General features: G+C 47.4%; 1 long non-coding RNA gene and 1 other non-coding gene across 2 annotated transcripts in view; one reads left to right on the top strand and one right to left on the bottom strand.

Moving 5' to 3' along the window:
* Positions 1 to 15,775, top strand: part of LOC133245780 (uncharacterized) — a 49,109-nt gene extending 33,334 nt beyond the window's left edge. Inside the window, exon 2 of the long non-coding RNA XR_009735764.1 lies at positions 13,445 to 15,775. This is a non-coding gene — a long non-coding RNA (uncharacterized LOC133245780). The remainder of the gene's footprint in view (positions 1 to 13,444) is intronic.
* TRNAH-GUG (transfer RNA histidin (anticodon GUG)) lies at positions 1,958 to 2,029 on the bottom strand. Its single transcript has one exon. It is a non-coding gene; the product is annotated as a tRNA-His (tRNA).
* Positions 15,776 to 17,269: the final 1,494 nt, after the last annotated feature.

Below are 17,269 nucleotides of genomic sequence, written 5' to 3'. Positions count from 1 at the left end.
GAACCTGTCAAGTTGCCTCATGGGAGTCAGGTCTCCTTTCCAATTGTGAGGGGGAACTCAGGGAATCAGGCCTCATCTCAAGTTGAGGCAGGAGACTCGGGGCTCCTCTAGAGTTGTGACAGGAATCTCGGGGCTCTTCTTGAGTTGTGACAGGGATCTCAGGGAACCACTCTATTTGCCTCAGGGGAGTCAGGCCTGCTTTTGAGTTGTGAGCTGGAACTCGGGATTTCTCTCAAGTCGAAGCAGGGAAATTGGGCCTCATCTCAAGATGTGGTGCAGAACTTGGGGTTCTTCTCAAATTGTGGCGAGAAACTCGGGGTTCCACTCGAGTTGCGATGGAAATCTGGAGAAACCTCTCGAGTTTCAAAAAGGGAACCAAGCCTCCTTTCGAGTTGCAAAGGGGAAATTGGGATTGCTCTCGAGTTACTGAAGTGGAATTGGACCTCATCTCGGTTGAGGTGGGATCTTGTGTCTTTTTGTCCCATTGCAGTGGGAAGCTCAGGGTTCCTCTAGAGTTGTGACGGGGAACTAGGGTACCTCTGTTGTTGCAAATAAGGAGTCAAGCCTCCTTTCCAGTTTCCCAGGATAACTTAGGATTGCTCTCGAGTCGCTGCATGGGAATGGGGCCTCATCTTGCTTTGAGGGGAGATCTCGTGGTTTTTCTCGAGTTCTGATGGGAATCTTGGGGTTCCTCTCATGGTGTGATGGGGATCTCAGGGAATCTCTCATTTGCCTCCAGAGAGTCAGGCCTCCTTTCAACTTGTGAGGAGGAACTTTCAATTCCTCTTGAGAACTTGCAAGGGAATTGGGCCTTATCTTGGGTTAAGGCAGGAAACTAGTCGTTCCTTTCCAGTTGTGACAGGATTCTGAGGGAACCTCTTGAGTTGAAAAAAGGGAATCAAGCCTTCTTTCGAGTTGACATGGGGAATTCGTGATTGTTCTCCACTGATGCATTGGATTCAGGCCTCATTTTGGGTCGAGGGGGGATATTGTGGTTTTTCTCAAGTTGCAGCATGCAACTCGGGGTTCATCTCAAGTTGTGACTGGGATCTGGAGGACCCTCTTGAGTTGCAAAAAGGGAGACAACCCTCTTTTCTAGTTGCCCAGGGGAACTCATTATGGCTCTCAAAATGATTCAGGGTAATTGGGCCTCATCTCAAGTGGAGGTGGGAAACTTGGGGTTCCTCTCTAGTTGCAGAGGAAATCTTGGGGTTCCTTTCAAGTTGTGATGGGGATCTCGGGGAACCTCTTGATTTGCCTCAGGAGACTCAGGCTTCCTTTCTAGTTCTGAGGGGAAATTCTGGATTCCTCTTGAGTCAAAACAGGAGATCAGGCCTCATCTCGAGATGTGGTGGGGAACATGGTGTTCTTGAATTGTAGTGGGGGCCTTGAGATTCCTCTCGGTTTGTTACGAGGATCTCAGGGAATCTCTCAAGTTGCAAAAAGGGAGTCAAGCCTCCTTTTGAGTTGCAAGGGGGAACTTGGGATTGCTCTCAAGTCACTGCAGTGGAATCGGGCCTCATCTTGGTTGAGGTGGGATCTTGTGTCTTTTTGTTCCATTGCAGTGGGAAGCTTGGGGTTCCTCATGAGTTGCAATGGGGATCTAGGGGAGCCTTTTGAGTTGCAAAAGGGAGGCAAACATCCTTTCTAGTTGCAAGGGGGAACTTGGGACTGCTCTCGAGTCACTGAAGGGGAATTGGGCCTCATCATAAGATAAGTGGGGAATCTCATGGTTTTTCTCCATTTGCCATGGGAAGCTTGGCTTCCTTTCGAGTTGTGACAGGGACCTGAGGGGACCTATCCTGTTGCCTCAAGTGTAGTAGTAGTGTAGTGTAGTCACTCAGTCGTGTCCTACTCTTTGTGACCCTGTGAACTATAGCCCACCAGGTTCCTCTGTCCATGGGACTCTCCAGACAAGAATACTGTTGTGGATTGCCATTTCCTTCTCCAGGGGATCTTCCCGACCCAGGGATTGAACCTGGGTCTCCTGCATCACAGGCAGATGCTTTACCCTCTGAGCCACCAGGGAAGCCCTAACCTGTTGCCTCAAGTGAGTCATGCCTTTTTTTCAAGTTGCAAAGGGGAACTGGGGTTTCCTCTCCTGTTGCTGCATGGGAATCTGGCCTCATCTCGAATTCAGGTGGGAAACTCGGGGTTCATGTCGAGTTGCAATGGAGATATCAGAGTACCACTTAGGTTGCCTCAGGGTAATCAGGCCTCCTTTTAAGTTGTGAGGGGGAGCTCAGGATTGCTCTTGAGTCGCTGCAGGCAATCGGGCCTCATCTCTGGTTGAGGAGGTATCTCGTGGTTTTTGTCAAGTTGCTGCATGAAGCACTGTGTTCCTCTCAAGTTTCGAAGGGGATCTCAGGGAACCTCTCGTGTTGCCTCAGGGGATTTAGGCCTCATTTCCAGTTGTGAGGGCAAACTTGGGATTCCTTTTGAGGTGCTTCAGGGGAATTGGGCCTCATCTCGAATTGAGGCGTGAACCTCGGGGTTCCTCTCGAGTTCCGACGGAGATCTCGGGGTTCCGCTCATGTTGTGATGGGGACCTAAGGGAGTCTCTTCATTTCTATCTGGAGTGTCAGGCCACCTTTCTAGTTCTGATGGGGATTTCAGGATTCCTCTCGAGTCGAAGCAGGGGAATGGGCCTTCATCTCAAGGTTTGTTGGGAACACAGGGTTCTTCTTGAGTTGTGGCAGGAAACTCGGGTACTTCTCGAGTTGAGGTGGGAAACTTGGGCTTCCTCTTGAGTTGTGACAGGGATCTGAGGCAACCTCTCAAGTTCCAAACAGAGAGTCAAACCTCCTTTCCAGTTGTGTGTTGGAGATTGGCATTGCACTTAGTCACTGCAGTGGAATCTGGCCTCATCTTGGGTTGAGGGGGGATCTTGTGATTTTTCTCGAGTTGCAGGGGGAAACTAGGGGTTCCTCTCAAGTTAAGACAGGGATCTGGTGGAACCTCTCTAGTTGTAAAACGGGAGTCAAGCCTCCTGGGGGAACTCTGGGTTGCCCTATAGTCACTACAGGGGAATCGGACCTCATCTCATGTTGAGGGGGATCTCGTGGTTTTTCTCGAGTTGTGGCAGGAAGCTCAGGGTTCCTCTCGATTTACGTTGGGTATAAGGGAACCTCTCAAGTTGAAAAATGCTTATTAAGCCTTCTTTCCTGTTTCTGGGGGGAACTCAGGATTGACATCGAGTTGCTTCAGGGGAATATGACTGATCTTGACTTGTGGTGGGATTCTCAGGTTTCCCCTCGTGTTGTGACAGGAATCAAAGGGAACCTCTCAAGTTGCAAAAAGGGAGTAAAGCCTCCTTTCAAGTTGCAAGGGGGAACTCGAGATTGCTATTGAGTTGCTGAAGGGGAATCGGGTCTCATCTCGGGTTGAGGGAGGATCTCGTGGTTTTTCTCGAGTTGTGGTAGGAAGGTCAGGGTTCGTCATGAGTTGCGACAAGGATCTTACAGAACTTCGTGAGTTGCCACAGGGGAGTCAGTCCTCCTTTCCAGTAGTAAGGGGGAACTCGGGATTTCTCTCGAGGTGCTTCAGGGGGATTGGTCCTCATCTTGAGCTGAGGCACGAAACTCGGGGTTCCTCTCGAGTTGTGACGGGGATCTGGGGGAACATCTCGAGTTGCAAAAAGGGAGTCAAGCTTGCTTTCCACTTGTGAGGGAGAACTTGGGATTGCTCTTGATTCGCTGCAGTGGTATCCCGCCTCACCTCGGGTTGAGGGGTATCTTATGGTTTTTCTCTCATTTTGGTTGGAAGCTAGGGGTTTCTCTCAGGTTGTGACAGGGATCTGCAGGAATCTCTCGACTTACAAAAAGAGAGTCAAGCCTCCTTTCTAGTTCTGGGGGGAACTCGAGATTTCACTGGAGTCACTGTGTGGTAATGGGGCCTCATTTCTGGGTGAGGGGGGATGTCGTGGATTTTTCTCGAGTTATGACAGAAAGCTTGGGGTTCCTCTAGAGTTGCAACGGGGATCTCAGGGAACCTCTCAAGTTGCATATGGAGAGTCAGGCCTCCTTTTCAGTTGCAAGGGGGAACTTGGGATTGCTCTCAAGTCACTGCAGTGGAATCCTGCCTCATCTCGGATTGAGGGGGAGAACTTGTGGTTTTCATCGAGTTGTGGTGGGAAGCACAGGGCTTCTCTTGAGTTGCGACAGGGATCTCAGTGAACCTCTCGAGTTTCAAAATGTGTGTCAAGCCTCCTTTCCAGTTGCCCGGGGGAACTCAGGATTGCTCTTGAGTCGCTGCAGGGAAATCTGACCTCATCTCGAGTTGAGGCAGAAACTCGGTGTTCCTCTCGAGTTGTGATGGGAATCTAGCGGAATCTTTCGAGTTGCCAAAAGGGAGTCAAGCCTCCTTTCAAGTTGTGAGAGTGAACTCGCCATTGCTCTTGAGTTGCTGAAGGGGAATCGGGGCTCATCTCGGGTTGAGGGAGGATATGGTGGGTTTTCTCGAGTTGGGGCAGGAAGCTTGGGGTTCCTCTCCAGTTGTGACGGGGATCTGGGGGAACCTCTTAAGTTACAAAATGGTGTCAAGACTCCTTTCAAGTTCCATGGGGAACTCGGGATTTCACTTGAGTTACTGTGAGGTAATGGTGCCTCATTTCTGGGTGAGGGGGATCCATAGTTTTTCTTAAATAGTGATGGAAAGCTGGGGACTCCTCTCGAGTTGCAACAGGGATCTCAGTGAACATCCCAAGTTGCCTCAGGAGAGTCAGGTTTCCTTTTGAGTTGTGAGGGGGACCTAGGGATTGCTCTCGAGTGGCTGCAGGGGAATCGAGCCTCATCTCAAGTTGAAGCAGGAAACTCTGGGTTCCTCTCGAGTTTCAAAATCGGGAGTCAAGCCTCCTTTCTAGTTGCCTGGGGGAACTCAGGATTGCCCTTGACTCGATTCTGTGGAATCAGGCCTCATTTCGGGTTGAGGAGAAATCTTGTGCTTTTTCTGGCATTGGGTTGGAAGGTCGGTGTTCCTTTCAAGTTGCATCGGGGATCTGTGGGAACTTCTTGAGTTGCAAATAGGGAGACAAGCCTCCTTTCGAGTTGTTAGGGGGAACTTGGGATTCCTCTGGAGGTGTTGTAGTGGAATCTGGCCTCATCTCAAGTTGACGCAGGAAGCTCGGGGTTCCTTTTGAGTTGTGACGGGGATCTTGGGGAACTGCTCAAGTTGCAAAATGGGAGTCAAGCCTCTTTTCCAGTGGCCTGGGTAACTCGAGAATGACCTTGAGTCACTGCAGCGGACTCAGGCCTCATCTCGGGTTGAGCAGGGATCTCATGGTTTTTCTCGAGTTGTGGTGGGAAGCTTGGGGTTCCTTTTGACTTGCAACAGTGAACTGGTGAAACCTCTCGAGTTGCAAAAGGGGAGTGAACCCTCCTATCAAGTTACAAGGGGGAACTTGGGATTGCTCTCCAGTCACTGCAGTGGTATTGGCCTCATCTCGGGTTGAGGGGGTTCTTGTGATTTTTCTCGAGTTGTGACTGGAAGCTCGGGGTTACTCTCAAGTTTCGACAGGGATCTGGGGCACCCTCTTCTGTTACTAAAAGGAAATGAGGAGGTTTCCTTTAAGGTTGCGAGGGGGAACTAGGGATTGCTCTTGAATCGCTGAAGGGGAATCTGGCCTCACCTCGGGTTGAAGGGGGATCTCGTGGTTTTTCTCGAGGTGCGGTTCAAAGCTCAGGAATCCTGTCGAGATGTGGTGGGGATCTCAGTAATCCTTTCAAGTTGCCTCAGAGGAGTCAGGCCTCCTTTCCAGTTGTAAGGGGGAACTCGGGATTCCTCTTGAGTTGCTGCATAGGAATCCAGCCTCATGTCCCATTGAGGCAGGAAACTCGGGGTTCCTCTCAAGTTTTGACAGGGATCTCAGGGTTCCTCTCAAGTTGTGACCGGGATCTCAGGGAACTTCTCTATTTGCCTCTGGGGAGTCAGGCCTCCTTTAGTGTTGCATGGGGGAGCTCGGGATTCCTCTCGAGTCAAAGCAGGGGTTTCAGGCATCATCTCAAGATGTGGTTGGAAACACGGTGTTCTTTGCGAGTTGTGGCTGGAAGCTCATGATTACTCTCAAGTTTCAATGGGGATCTGGGCGAACCTTTCGAATTGCATAAAGGGAGCCATGCCTCCTTTCCAATTGCCTGGTGGGACTCGGGATTGCTCATGTGTAGAAGCAGTGGGAACGTGCCTCATCTTGGGTTGAGATGGGATCTCATGGTTTATCTCGAGTTGTGGCAGAAAGCTCAGGGCTCCTCTCGAGTTGCAATGGTGATGTGTGGGAACCTCTCAAGTTGAAAAAAGCCAGTCAAGCCTTTCAAATTGCAAGGGGAAACTCTGGATTGCTCTAAAGTCACTGTAGTGTAATTGGGGCTCATCTCATGTTGCACAGGGATCTTATAGTTTTTCTCGTGTTGTGACGGGAACCTCGGGGTTCCTCCTGAGTTGCAATGGGGATCTGGGGGAGCCTCTCAAGTTTCACAAAGGGAGTCAAGCCTCCTTTCCAGTTGCCTGGGGGAACTTGGGCTTGGTCCCGTGCTGCTGCAGAGGAATTGGACCTCATCTGGGGTTGAGGGGGGGAACTCATAGTTTTTCTTGAGTTGAGGCGGGAAGCTCAGGGTTGCTCTCGAGTTGCGATGGGGATATGGGGGTACCTCTCGAGTTGCAAAAAGGGAATCAAGCCTTCTATTGAGTTGCGAGAGTGAACCTGGGATTGCTCTCAAGTTGCTGCAGGGGAATTGTGCCTCATTGCAGGTTGTGGGGGAATCTCGTGGTTTTCCTTGATGTGTGGCTGGAATCTCAGGGATCCTGTCAAGTTGGGACGGGGATCTCACTGATCCTCTTGAGTTGCCTCAGGGAAGTCAAGCCTCCTTTCTAGTTGTGAGGAGGACCTTGGGATTCCTCTCTAGGTGCTGCAGGGGAATCCGGCCTCGTCTTGAGTTGAGGCAGGAAATTTGGGGTCTCAAGTTGTGACGGGTATCTCAGTGAACATCTCTAGTTGCTATAGGGGGTCAGGCCTCCTTTCCGATTCCGAGGGGTAACTCGAGACCACTATCTAGTAGGAGCAAAGGTGGTTAGGAACTCGGTGTTCTCAAGTTTCTGCAGGAAACTTGGGGTTTCTCTGGAGGTGTGATGGGGATCTGGGGGAACTTCTCGAGTTGCAAAAGGGAGTCAAGCCTCCTTTTGAGTTGCGAGGGGGAACTTGGGATTGCTCTCGAGTCGCTGCAGGGGAATCAGACCTCATCTTGAGTTGAGATGGGATCTCGTGGCTTATCTCCTGTTGCATCAGGAAACTCGGGCTTCCTCTTGAATTGCGACAGGGATCTGGGGAACTTGTCGGGTTGCAAAATGGGAGTCGAGCTTCCTTTCGTGTTGCAAGGGGGAACTCGGGATTGCTTTCAAGTCGCAGTGAAATCCCACCTAATTTCGGGTTGAGGGGTGATCTTGTCGTTTTTCTCGAGTTGCAGCAGGAAGCTCGGGGTTCCTCACGAGTTGAACAGGGATCAGGGGGAAACTCTCGAGTTTCAAAAAGGGAGTCAAGCCTCCTTTCCAGTTGCCTGGGGGAACTTGGGATTGCTCTCAAGTTGCTACAGGGGAACCAGGCCTCATCTCCATTTCAGAAGGAATCTTGTGGTATTTTTCGAGTTGCAGCAGGAAGCTTTGGGTTCCTCTCTAGTTGCAAAGGGGATATGGAGAGCCTCTGTTCTGCCAACAATAAGTCAAGTCTTCTTCCCAGCTGTGAAGGGGAACACGGGATTTCTGTTGTGTTGCTGCAGTAAAATTCCACCTCATTTTGGGTTGAGGGTGGATCTTGTGGTATTTCTCGAATTGTGGTGGGAAGCTCAATGTTCCTCTCAAGTTGCCACTGGAATTTGGGGGCTCCTCTTGAGTTGCGACAGGGATCTCAGGGAACCACTCTAGTTGCCCTAGGGGTGTCAAGCCTCCTTTCCTATTGTGAGGGGGAACTTGGGATTCCTCTCAAGGTTCTTCAGGGAATTCAAGCCTCATCTCAAGTTGTGGTGGGAAGCTTGTGGTTCCTCTCGAGTTGTGACAGGTATCTGGGGGAACCTCTCAAGTTGCAAAAAGAGAGTCAAGCTTCCTTTCCAGTTGCCTGGGTGAACTACGGATTGCTCTCAAGTTGCTGCAGGGCAATCAGGCCTTCCTTTCAAGTTGCCGCAAAAACTCAGGGTTCCTCTATAGTTGTTGCTGGAAACTCGGGGTTTCCTAAAGTATTGCTGCAAGGGACTCTGGGATCCTCTAGAAGTGCAGCAGGAAATCAGTGTTCCTCTAGATTTGCAGCAGGGGATGCAGGATTCCAGTAGAGTCTTGGTGAGGAACTCGGAGTTCTCACAGTGCTTGGCGACTTTGAAGAGGTGACATGAGTATGGCACCCAGCCCTCTCAAACACACTCCGATAACCTGCTTCCTCACAGGCAGTACTTTTATGACCTAGAAATGTATTTGAAGGCTCAGAAAGTGCACGGAGACATACAGCCCTGACTTGGAAATTGAGGCCTTCGGGGTAGGCCTGAATATCTGACTTCTGAGAAAAGAGTTGCTGCAAGATAGAGGCCTGAAAAACACTCTCTGGATGTTTTTCCTTCCTTGAAGAAAGAGTTTTCCCAGCTTCCTGCGTGCAGAGAGTCACACACTGCTTGAAAGCGCTTGCTTGGAGGTCATTTTTCAGTGGCAGTGGCCCCTGAGGCCCTGCGCCCAAGGGCCTCACTCCAAGGGAAAGTCAGAGCAACCTCCAAACAGCTATTATGTCATGTTTCCTCTGCAGGAGAGAGCTCGTGATCCTAAGTTTGTCTAGAACATTCTTGGATATTGCAGTGACACCCCCTGTGTTTCAATCTGGAAACCATGCCTAGAGGGCAAAATTCACATTTTTCTCTTGGGGAGTCCTAATGCAGTGCAGCCTGGCAACTGCTTGAACATCCATTAGATTGCTGTTTTTTTGTTTTTTGTTTTTTCCTTCTGACAGAGCTAGCTTTGTTCCCAACTTTGGGATTTCTGAAGCAAGGGGGGTAGCCTGCAACTCCTCGCTTGGGGCCCATTTGAGGTGCAAGGTCACCTCAATGAGGTGACCACAGTATGGCACCCGACCCTCTCAGATACACTCCGGCAGCCTGCTTCTTCATGGGCAGTACTGAGAGTGTCAATTCCTAGGCAGATTGATAAGAAGTCCAGGATCCCCAAGGAGAAGAAAAGGGTCTGGGGATCTTGAAGGAGGAAGCTTGGAGAGAGAGGCCCTCTTGGAGGCTCTCTTCTGGAATTCTCAAGGTGGAGGAAAAGGAAAATTTTTTTTTGTCTACCTTTCCTAGTCTTAGTCAATTATACAACTCAGTTTAAACTCTGTACTAGAGTTTAGATTATACAACAATGTATCCTGTTTAAAGACAGTTTCTCCTTTCTGAAAACCTTCTGACTAATCCTGATATTGTAGAATGTATATTATTGGAGTGGGTCTTGTAGGATCTTTCTATTGTTAAATTCTAATCTTGTTATCCTAAAAGGTAAATTGTGGAGTGGGTCTGGTAGAATTTTCACGAACTTGAGACATTCTTTTGATTCATTGTAATAACTAATTAAAAAGTATATAACTCCATTGCTAACACTAGCCAGGGGGTACTCTTTCTGCCCTCTTCTGATGTCTATGTCAAAAGCTTTTCCTATCCCTTTTATACTTTAATAAAACTGTATAACACAAAAGCTCTGAGCCATCAATCCTTGTCTCTAGCCCTGGATTGAATTCTTCTCTTCTGGAGGCCAGGAATCACAGCGTCTTTCATGGTTCAGCAATGACCTTTCATCTTGGGGGTTTGTCCAGGATTCTTTAGGAGAAGATAAGAATGCTCTGAGTTTTAGTTATTTGTTCTCCTTGTAAACACGTTTTCTGCTGTACTTTATTAACTCTATGCTGTGCTTGCATAAATGAATGAAATGCCCTGCGAGAAGCAAGTGAGGATCCCTGCTCTGCGATTCCACAGTGATCTCATACAGCTTATGGCAGAAACCTGTCAGGGGTTTATACTGACCTGCCAATGCCAAGAGGTACCCAACATCTTCAGGGATCGACCAGAAATGGGCAAAATGTGTGGACCGAACTCTGCTTTCTCAGTCAAACTTTCTGGTCTCTTTGACAATTTCATGACTTCTTGGGAATTAGAGGTACTAACCTAATATGTTGAATCATAGACTTTCAAGGGACTTGTGATCTATGCTGTTACTGTGTACTATTACTTAGGTCCCAAACTTGAACTGGTAGTCAGGAAACACCTAGCCTCGCTAGGAATCAAAAGTTCAGAAGTTAAATGGAGCTCTAGCTTCAAGAGCATCTATGAGGTTAAAGGTTACCCAGATTGAAAGTATAATGAGTTTCTTCCTTTGATAATGCTAGCTCTTGGTGGACCAGAGGAGACTTTCCAGTGGTTTTTGTTCCAACTCCTTAGATACTCTTTCTGTGGAATCTGTGGGAATGAACTGAAACGACTGGCTCTATCAATTTTTCACTGGCTAGCCCTTCATTATCTCTTTTTCTATTGCTTATACTGGTGAGGCAACCCTTGGAAAGGACATCTCAGTTTTATATTCATACCGGTCTTATTGTGGTCAGGAATATACTCAGGGTCGTGCACAGGCACTCAGGTGACAAATGTTTTCCCCAGCGGTCTTAGCTTGGGAGGCAGTCTGAAAGGTTACTCTGATTCCACCCCAGGTGGCATCAGAGGCAAGCAAGGTTTTAATGGTGAGGAACTGGACATCAGTCTGTGATGCCATCAGGTCTACCCCTGGCACATCTCCACCCCACCTCTGTGGTAGAACTGGGAGGGATGAGTATGGTGCCTGCGTCAGTAAGGGACAGACTAAGTCTGACCAAGGAAGGAAAGCTTTCATGTAAAGTCTGTCTCCACCCCCATCTAGAGTAGGGAGGGACACCTCTGGTAGAACAATGGCATTGGTCGCTTCTTTCTCTCTTACAGATGGGAGCTAACAATTCCAGGCTTGTTCCTTTTAACTGTATACAGAAAAACTGGGATAGATTTGATCCCCAGAGCTTAAATAAAGCACACCTGGTCTCCCTATGTGATACTGCATGGCCACAGTATCCACTGTAGGGTGGCGAATCGTAGCTGGTTGGAGAGTCTCTTAATTATAATACTGTTTTACAATTAGACTGGTTCTGTAGAAAGAAAGGGAAATGGGTAGACGTAGCATATGTGTTGCCCTTTTTCTCTCTTTGAGGTATGCCAGACTTATGTCCTAAGGGTATAGATTTGGGTGTGAAACCTTCAGTTCCCTCCTGTCCTCCTACTTTACCCCTGTATCAGGGGTCCCCAACTGAACAGGCTGAGAATCAGGGCACCCTCCCAGTAGGGGTTGCCTCAGTCTCAGTAGAAATTCAAATAGTATCAATTGTGGTTGAGACTATTTACAGGACCCAGAAAAGTATATTAGAGCTTTTCACAAACATAAAAGTGTTACTCTGCTTTATGACCTTACTTGAAGGATGTGATGCATATCTTGGGACAAACGCTGACTCCCCACTCAAAAAATAGAGTTTTGGGAAAAGTGGTTGCTTATGCAGATGAATGACTTGGTAATGAATCAGTAGGGAAGAGGGAGGACGAGATAGCTGCCGTCCCCACTGGGAATCAGGTGGTTCCAACTATTGAACTATACTGGGACTATACCATGGCTAAAGGAAGATGGGATCAGAGTCTTTTTGTCAGATGTACTCTTGAAGGACTCAGGCAAGCACATGCTGAGACTTTAAACTATGCTAAATTGGCAAACATAGAACAGAAGGAGAAGGAAGCTCCTGCTAAATTCCTAGATAGACTGAGAGAAGCCCTTTGCAGATTTACTGAGACTGATCCCGAAAGTGAAGAGGGGAGAGTGATCTTAAAAGATAGATTTCTCACTCAATCGGCTCCAGATATCCACTGTAAGCTATTAAAACAGGCATGTGGACCAAATCAGTCTTTAAATAATCTGTTGCAACTGGCTCAAACAGTCTACTATGGTAGGGAACATGAGGGAAAGAAAGAAATGCAGAAAAAGACAAAGGAACAGGTGGAAGCCCTCGTAATGGCTTTAAGAACCATTCTTAAACAGCCTGAGAAAATCCCCAGAGGGACCCAGGTGAAAAGGGATGGGTTTGCTATTACTGTGGAAGGGAGGGGCACCTCAAGCAGGATTGCCCTCAGGCATCTAGGCCGCACCTGGCTCCATGTCCGGTCTGCAAGGGACCACACTGGAGGAGAGACTGCCCCCAGAGGCGTAGGTTTCAGGGGTCAGACTCTCAAGACAATCAAGACTGAAGGTTCCTGGTGGTACCCACACAAGCTCCTATCCTAATTACACCTGAGGAACCCCAGGTATTAATAACTGTGGGGGGCCAATCCGTTTATTTCCTTTTAGATACTGGGGCAACTTTCTCTGTGCTTACTGAAGTCCCTGGCCCACTTTCTTCCCAATCTACTTCCATAGTGGGACTGTCTGGATGACCCAAAAGGTATTACTTCAGTTATTCTTTAAGCTATAACTGGAACGCTGTGCTATTTTCACACAAGTTTCAGATAGTGCCAGTGTCTCCCTCACCCCTTTTGGGGAAGGATATACTGAGCAAGGTCCATGCCACTGTTTTCATGAATATGGAGCCCTCCCTTTCTCTCCCTTTAATTAAACAAAATGTAAATCCTAGAGTGAAATGATGAAAAATCTGTGGGTCAAGCACAAAATGCTATTCCTGTAGTTGTCAAGATCAAAGATAACAATTTTAATCCATGATATTATCCCCACGTTTGGGCTGCCACAGAGCCTTCAGAGTGACAATGGCTCTGCCTTTAAAGCTGCCATAACTCAGGACATGTTTAAAGCTCTAGGAATAAAATATCACTTACACTGTTCCTGGAGACCCCAATCCTCAGGAAAGGTTGAAAAGGCTAATGATATTATCAAAAGACATCTGCACAAATTAACTCAAGAGATGCAGGACAGTTGGATTAAAGTTCTACCCACAGCCTTAATAAGGGCTTGGACTGCCCCTCAAAAGAAGGGACTGTCCCCATTTGAATGTATTTATGGAAGGCCTTTCTTATACACAGGCATTGTTATAGACCCTGAAGCCTTAGAATTAACTAATTATGTAACTCAGCTCTCAGCTTTTCAACAGAACTCCGGGAGGTGACACCTGACCCAGGCTCTGAGTCAATTAAGCCTCTATTTGAGCCAGGAATTGAGGTTCTGATAAAAACATTGGGATCTGGGGGCCAGTCCTTCGAGCCCCTCTGGGCAGGCCCTTACCAGATTACTTATTCTCCCACAGCTGTCAAAGTGCCAGGAATTGATTCGTGGGTGCACCACACTCAAGTTAAGAGGTGGCACCCTGACCAGAACTAAGTGACATCATTTTATGTCTTTACTTTCTATGTTCTGACTTTGTACTTTTCAGATGGGCCTGATAATCTATGTGAGTCTACTTCTGCTGACTACAAAAATCCTGAGTCTGCCATTTGATCCTCAAGACAATGCCTTTCTGTCCTGGGCTCACTCGTACGCTGCATTCCACAATCGGTCTAACTGCTGGTTCAGTGGAACACTCCCCTCTTCATCAGTGGAAGGTTTCCCGTGGTGGTAAACATCTCTACTTCAGGGAAAAGACTTTCTCCAAGTCTGTGAATACCTTCAACAACAATCATATGTGATGCCTCTTCTAAAACTGATGACATCTAACAACCCTAAGATGTACTGGTGCAACACTTTGTACTTTAACTATGGACATAACGTGACTTTTAATTTTGATTATACATTGTCTCGGTTTAATGACTTTTTCACTACACATAAGGCAAACGGGTCTAGATCTAATGTTTTTTTTTACCTGAACGTTTATCAAATATGAGATGAGGTTAAATGGCTAACTCCTGAAAAAGAACGTCTAATATCTACTGCCCTTATATGCTGGGAACAAATAGAGCCGTCCCCATAAGTTAGCCAACAACTTAATTGTAATGATTGGAAACAACTGGGATTTTTGCTTCAGGAAATATGCAATGTAATCATTCCCATGTTTTCCAACCCCAGTTCAGGTCCTCCCTTTGGCTGGCCAGGCACTGATTAGGACTGGATATCTCAATCACACTGGCTTCCTCCAAACGGGACCTATTGGATATGTGGCACTTACCTTTGGGCATGGATTCCCCCTGGTTGGATAGGGAGATGAACCCTAGGTCTAGCTTTTACTCATGGCTTTATATTTTCAGAGCTTCCAAAAAAGCATGCTAATTTACCACACCTTAAAACTCGGTGGACAAAGTCTGTATTTCACTGGCATGGTTATTTGGCTGCAGTGTTTGTTCCCTCTCTGGGAACTACAGATGTTATGCTATGAGTGGATGCTTTGACTAATTTTATTCAACAGGCATTACAAGAGTCTCAAAAAGCTATTTCAGCTCTTAATGCTAAATAAGGACAAATTAGAAAGGGGGTCTTACAAAACAGATTGGCCTTAGATATTCTGACAGCTGCACAAGGAGGAACTTGTGCCATTATTCATACCTAATGCTATACATATATATCTGATGAGCACTAATGTTTCTAATTTTACTAAATACATGAACAAGATGATTGAGGCTATGGATACTCCTAAAGCCTCAATTACCTCACTTTGGGAGATGTTAACTAGCTCCCCATGGTGGAAAACTATCTTAATTACAATAATTCTGATTGTTCTGTTTTTGTTCTTTGCTCCCTGCATCTGTAACTGTGTAGCTAGATTTTCTTCTAGTTGCATGAAAGCTTTTAAGTTACAAATAGTTGTCCAAGCTCCTATGAGTGCCACAGCCTCCTCCAACTATTACTTGGGGCCCCTGGATCACAAACCTCAATATGAGGGTTAAGAGAATATGTTGCCTCAACAATTTAAGGACAATGCCCTTTATCAGCTCTGAAGCAGTTATGGAATGAGAATGACGCCCCTTTCCCTAGGCAACATAATTCTCCTAAAAGAAAAGGGGGGAATGAGGGAGTCAATTCCTAGGCAGATTGATAAGAAGTGCAGGGTCCCCAAGGAGGAGAAAGGGGTCTGGGGCTCTTGAAGTGGAGATAGGGGTCTGGAAATCTCAAGAAGGAGGAAAGGACAAACTTTATTTGTTTACAGCCCTTAGTCTTAGTCAATTACACAATTCGGTTTAGACTCTGTACTAGGGATTATACAACAACAATGTAACCTGCTTGAGGACAGTTTCTCCTTCCTGAAAACCTTCTGACTAATCCACCTGATGAGAAGAGCTGACTCATTTGAAAAGACCCTGATGCTGGGAAAGACTGAGGGCAGGAGAAGGGGAAGACAGAGGATGAGATGATTAGATGGCATCACTGACTCAATGAACATGAGTTTGGGTAAACTCCAGGAGTTGGTGGTGCACAGGGAGGCCTGGCAGGCTGTGGCTCATGGGGTCACAATGAGACTGACATGACTGAGCAACCAAACTGAACTGAACTGTATCCTGATATCTTAGAATGTATATTATGGGAGTGGGTCTGGTAGGATCATTATATATTTAAATTTAATCTTGTTATCCTAAAAGGTAAATTTTGGGAGTGGGTCTTGTAAAATTTTCACGAACTTGAGAAATGTGATTGAATCATTGTAATAAGTAATTAAAAGGTATATAACTTCATTGCTAACACTAGCAAGGGGGTACTCTTTCTGCCCCCTTCTGATGTCTATGTCAGAAGCTTTTTCTATCCCTTTTATACTTTAATAAAACTCTATTACACAACAGCTCAGAGGGATGAAGCCTCTACTCTGGCCCCGGATTGAATTCTTCTCCTCCAGAAACCAAGAATCTCGGCACCTTTCGTGGTTCAGCAAGAAATTTTCAGTAGCGCTATGACCAAGGAATGTGTTTGCAAGACTCAGAAAGGGCAGGGAGACACATGGCCCTGACTAGAATTTAGGCCCTCAGAGCAGGCCTGGAGGTCTGACATGTGAGAAGCAAAACAGTTGCTGCAATATAGAGGCCTGAAAACACACTCTCTATGGATGCTTCTCATTCCTCAAAGTAAGATAGCTTTCCCAGACTCCTGCGTGCTGAGATACACAAATTGTTGAAAGCAGTTGCTTCAAGGTCATTTTTGGGTGGCTCCTGAGGTCTTGTGCCTAGGAAAGGATCCTGCACACATAGAAAAAGTCAGAGTAAAAAACAAACATCTGCTGCATCACGGTTCCCCTGCAGACGAGATCTAGTGGGCCTAGGTCTGTTTGGAAAATTCTTGCATCCTGTGAGTACACACACTGTGTGTCAACCTGGATAAGAGCTTTTGGTGCAAAATTCTCATTTATCTCTCCAGGAGCCCTAACTGGGTACGGCCTAGAAACTCTTTGAAAATCCATCCAATGTCTGTTTTCTTCCTTCTGAAAGACCTAGCTTAGCTCCCCACTTTGGGAATTCGGGAGCAGGGAGGTGGCCTGCAATTCCTTGCCTGGGGTGCATTTGAGGTGCAAGGTGACATTGACCTGGAGACCACAATATGGCACCCAGCACCCTCAGAAACACTCCCACAGCCTGCTTCCCAAAGGGCAGTAACTCTATAAACTAGGAGTATTTTTGCAAGTCTCAGATAGTGCAGGGATACAAATGGCCCTGACTCTGGAATTTAGGGTCTCAGAGCAGGCCTGGTGGTCTGACGTCTGAGAAGCAAAACGGTTGCTGTAAGATAGAGGCCTGAAAGCACACTCTTTGAGGATGCCTTTCTTTCCTCAAAGGAAGATAGCTTTCCCAGCCAGCTTCAGGCTGAGAGTCACAAACAACGGGGAAGTGTGGGCTGGGAGGTCATTTTTCAGTGGCAATGGCCTCTGAGGCCCTGCGCCCAGGGAGGGCTACCACACTCCCAGGGAAAGTCAGGGCAACCTCCACATGGCTGTTCCATCAGGTTTCCTCTGTAGGAGAAAGCTCGTGAGCCTAGGTCTGTCTGCACCATGTTTGAATCCTGCAAGGAGAACCTCCTGGTTGCCCAATTGGATCCTGGGACTAGGGGCCAAAATTCTCATTTTTCTCCCTGGGACCCCAAACACGGGGCGGCCCAGCAACCGCTTGCAAATGCATCCCATTGCTGCTTTCTTCCTTCTGACAGACCTACCTTTGCTCCCTACTTTGGAATTTCAGAAGCTAGGGGCCAGCCTGCCACTCCTCACCTGGGGCCAATGGGAGGTGCCAGGAGCCCTCGACCAGGTGACCTCAGCATGGCACCCTACCTCCTCAGATACACTCCCAAA

The sequence above is a fragment of the Bos javanicus genome, chromosome 4, assembly GCF_032452875.1.
Source record: "Bos javanicus breed banteng chromosome 4, ARS-OSU_banteng_1.0, whole genome shotgun sequence".
In the NCBI taxonomy this organism is placed as follows: Eukaryota; Metazoa; Chordata; class Mammalia; order Artiodactyla; family Bovidae; genus Bos; species Bos javanicus.
The sequence above is the reverse complement of the archived record's forward strand: the minus strand, read 5'-3'. Positions and strand labels throughout refer to the sequence as shown.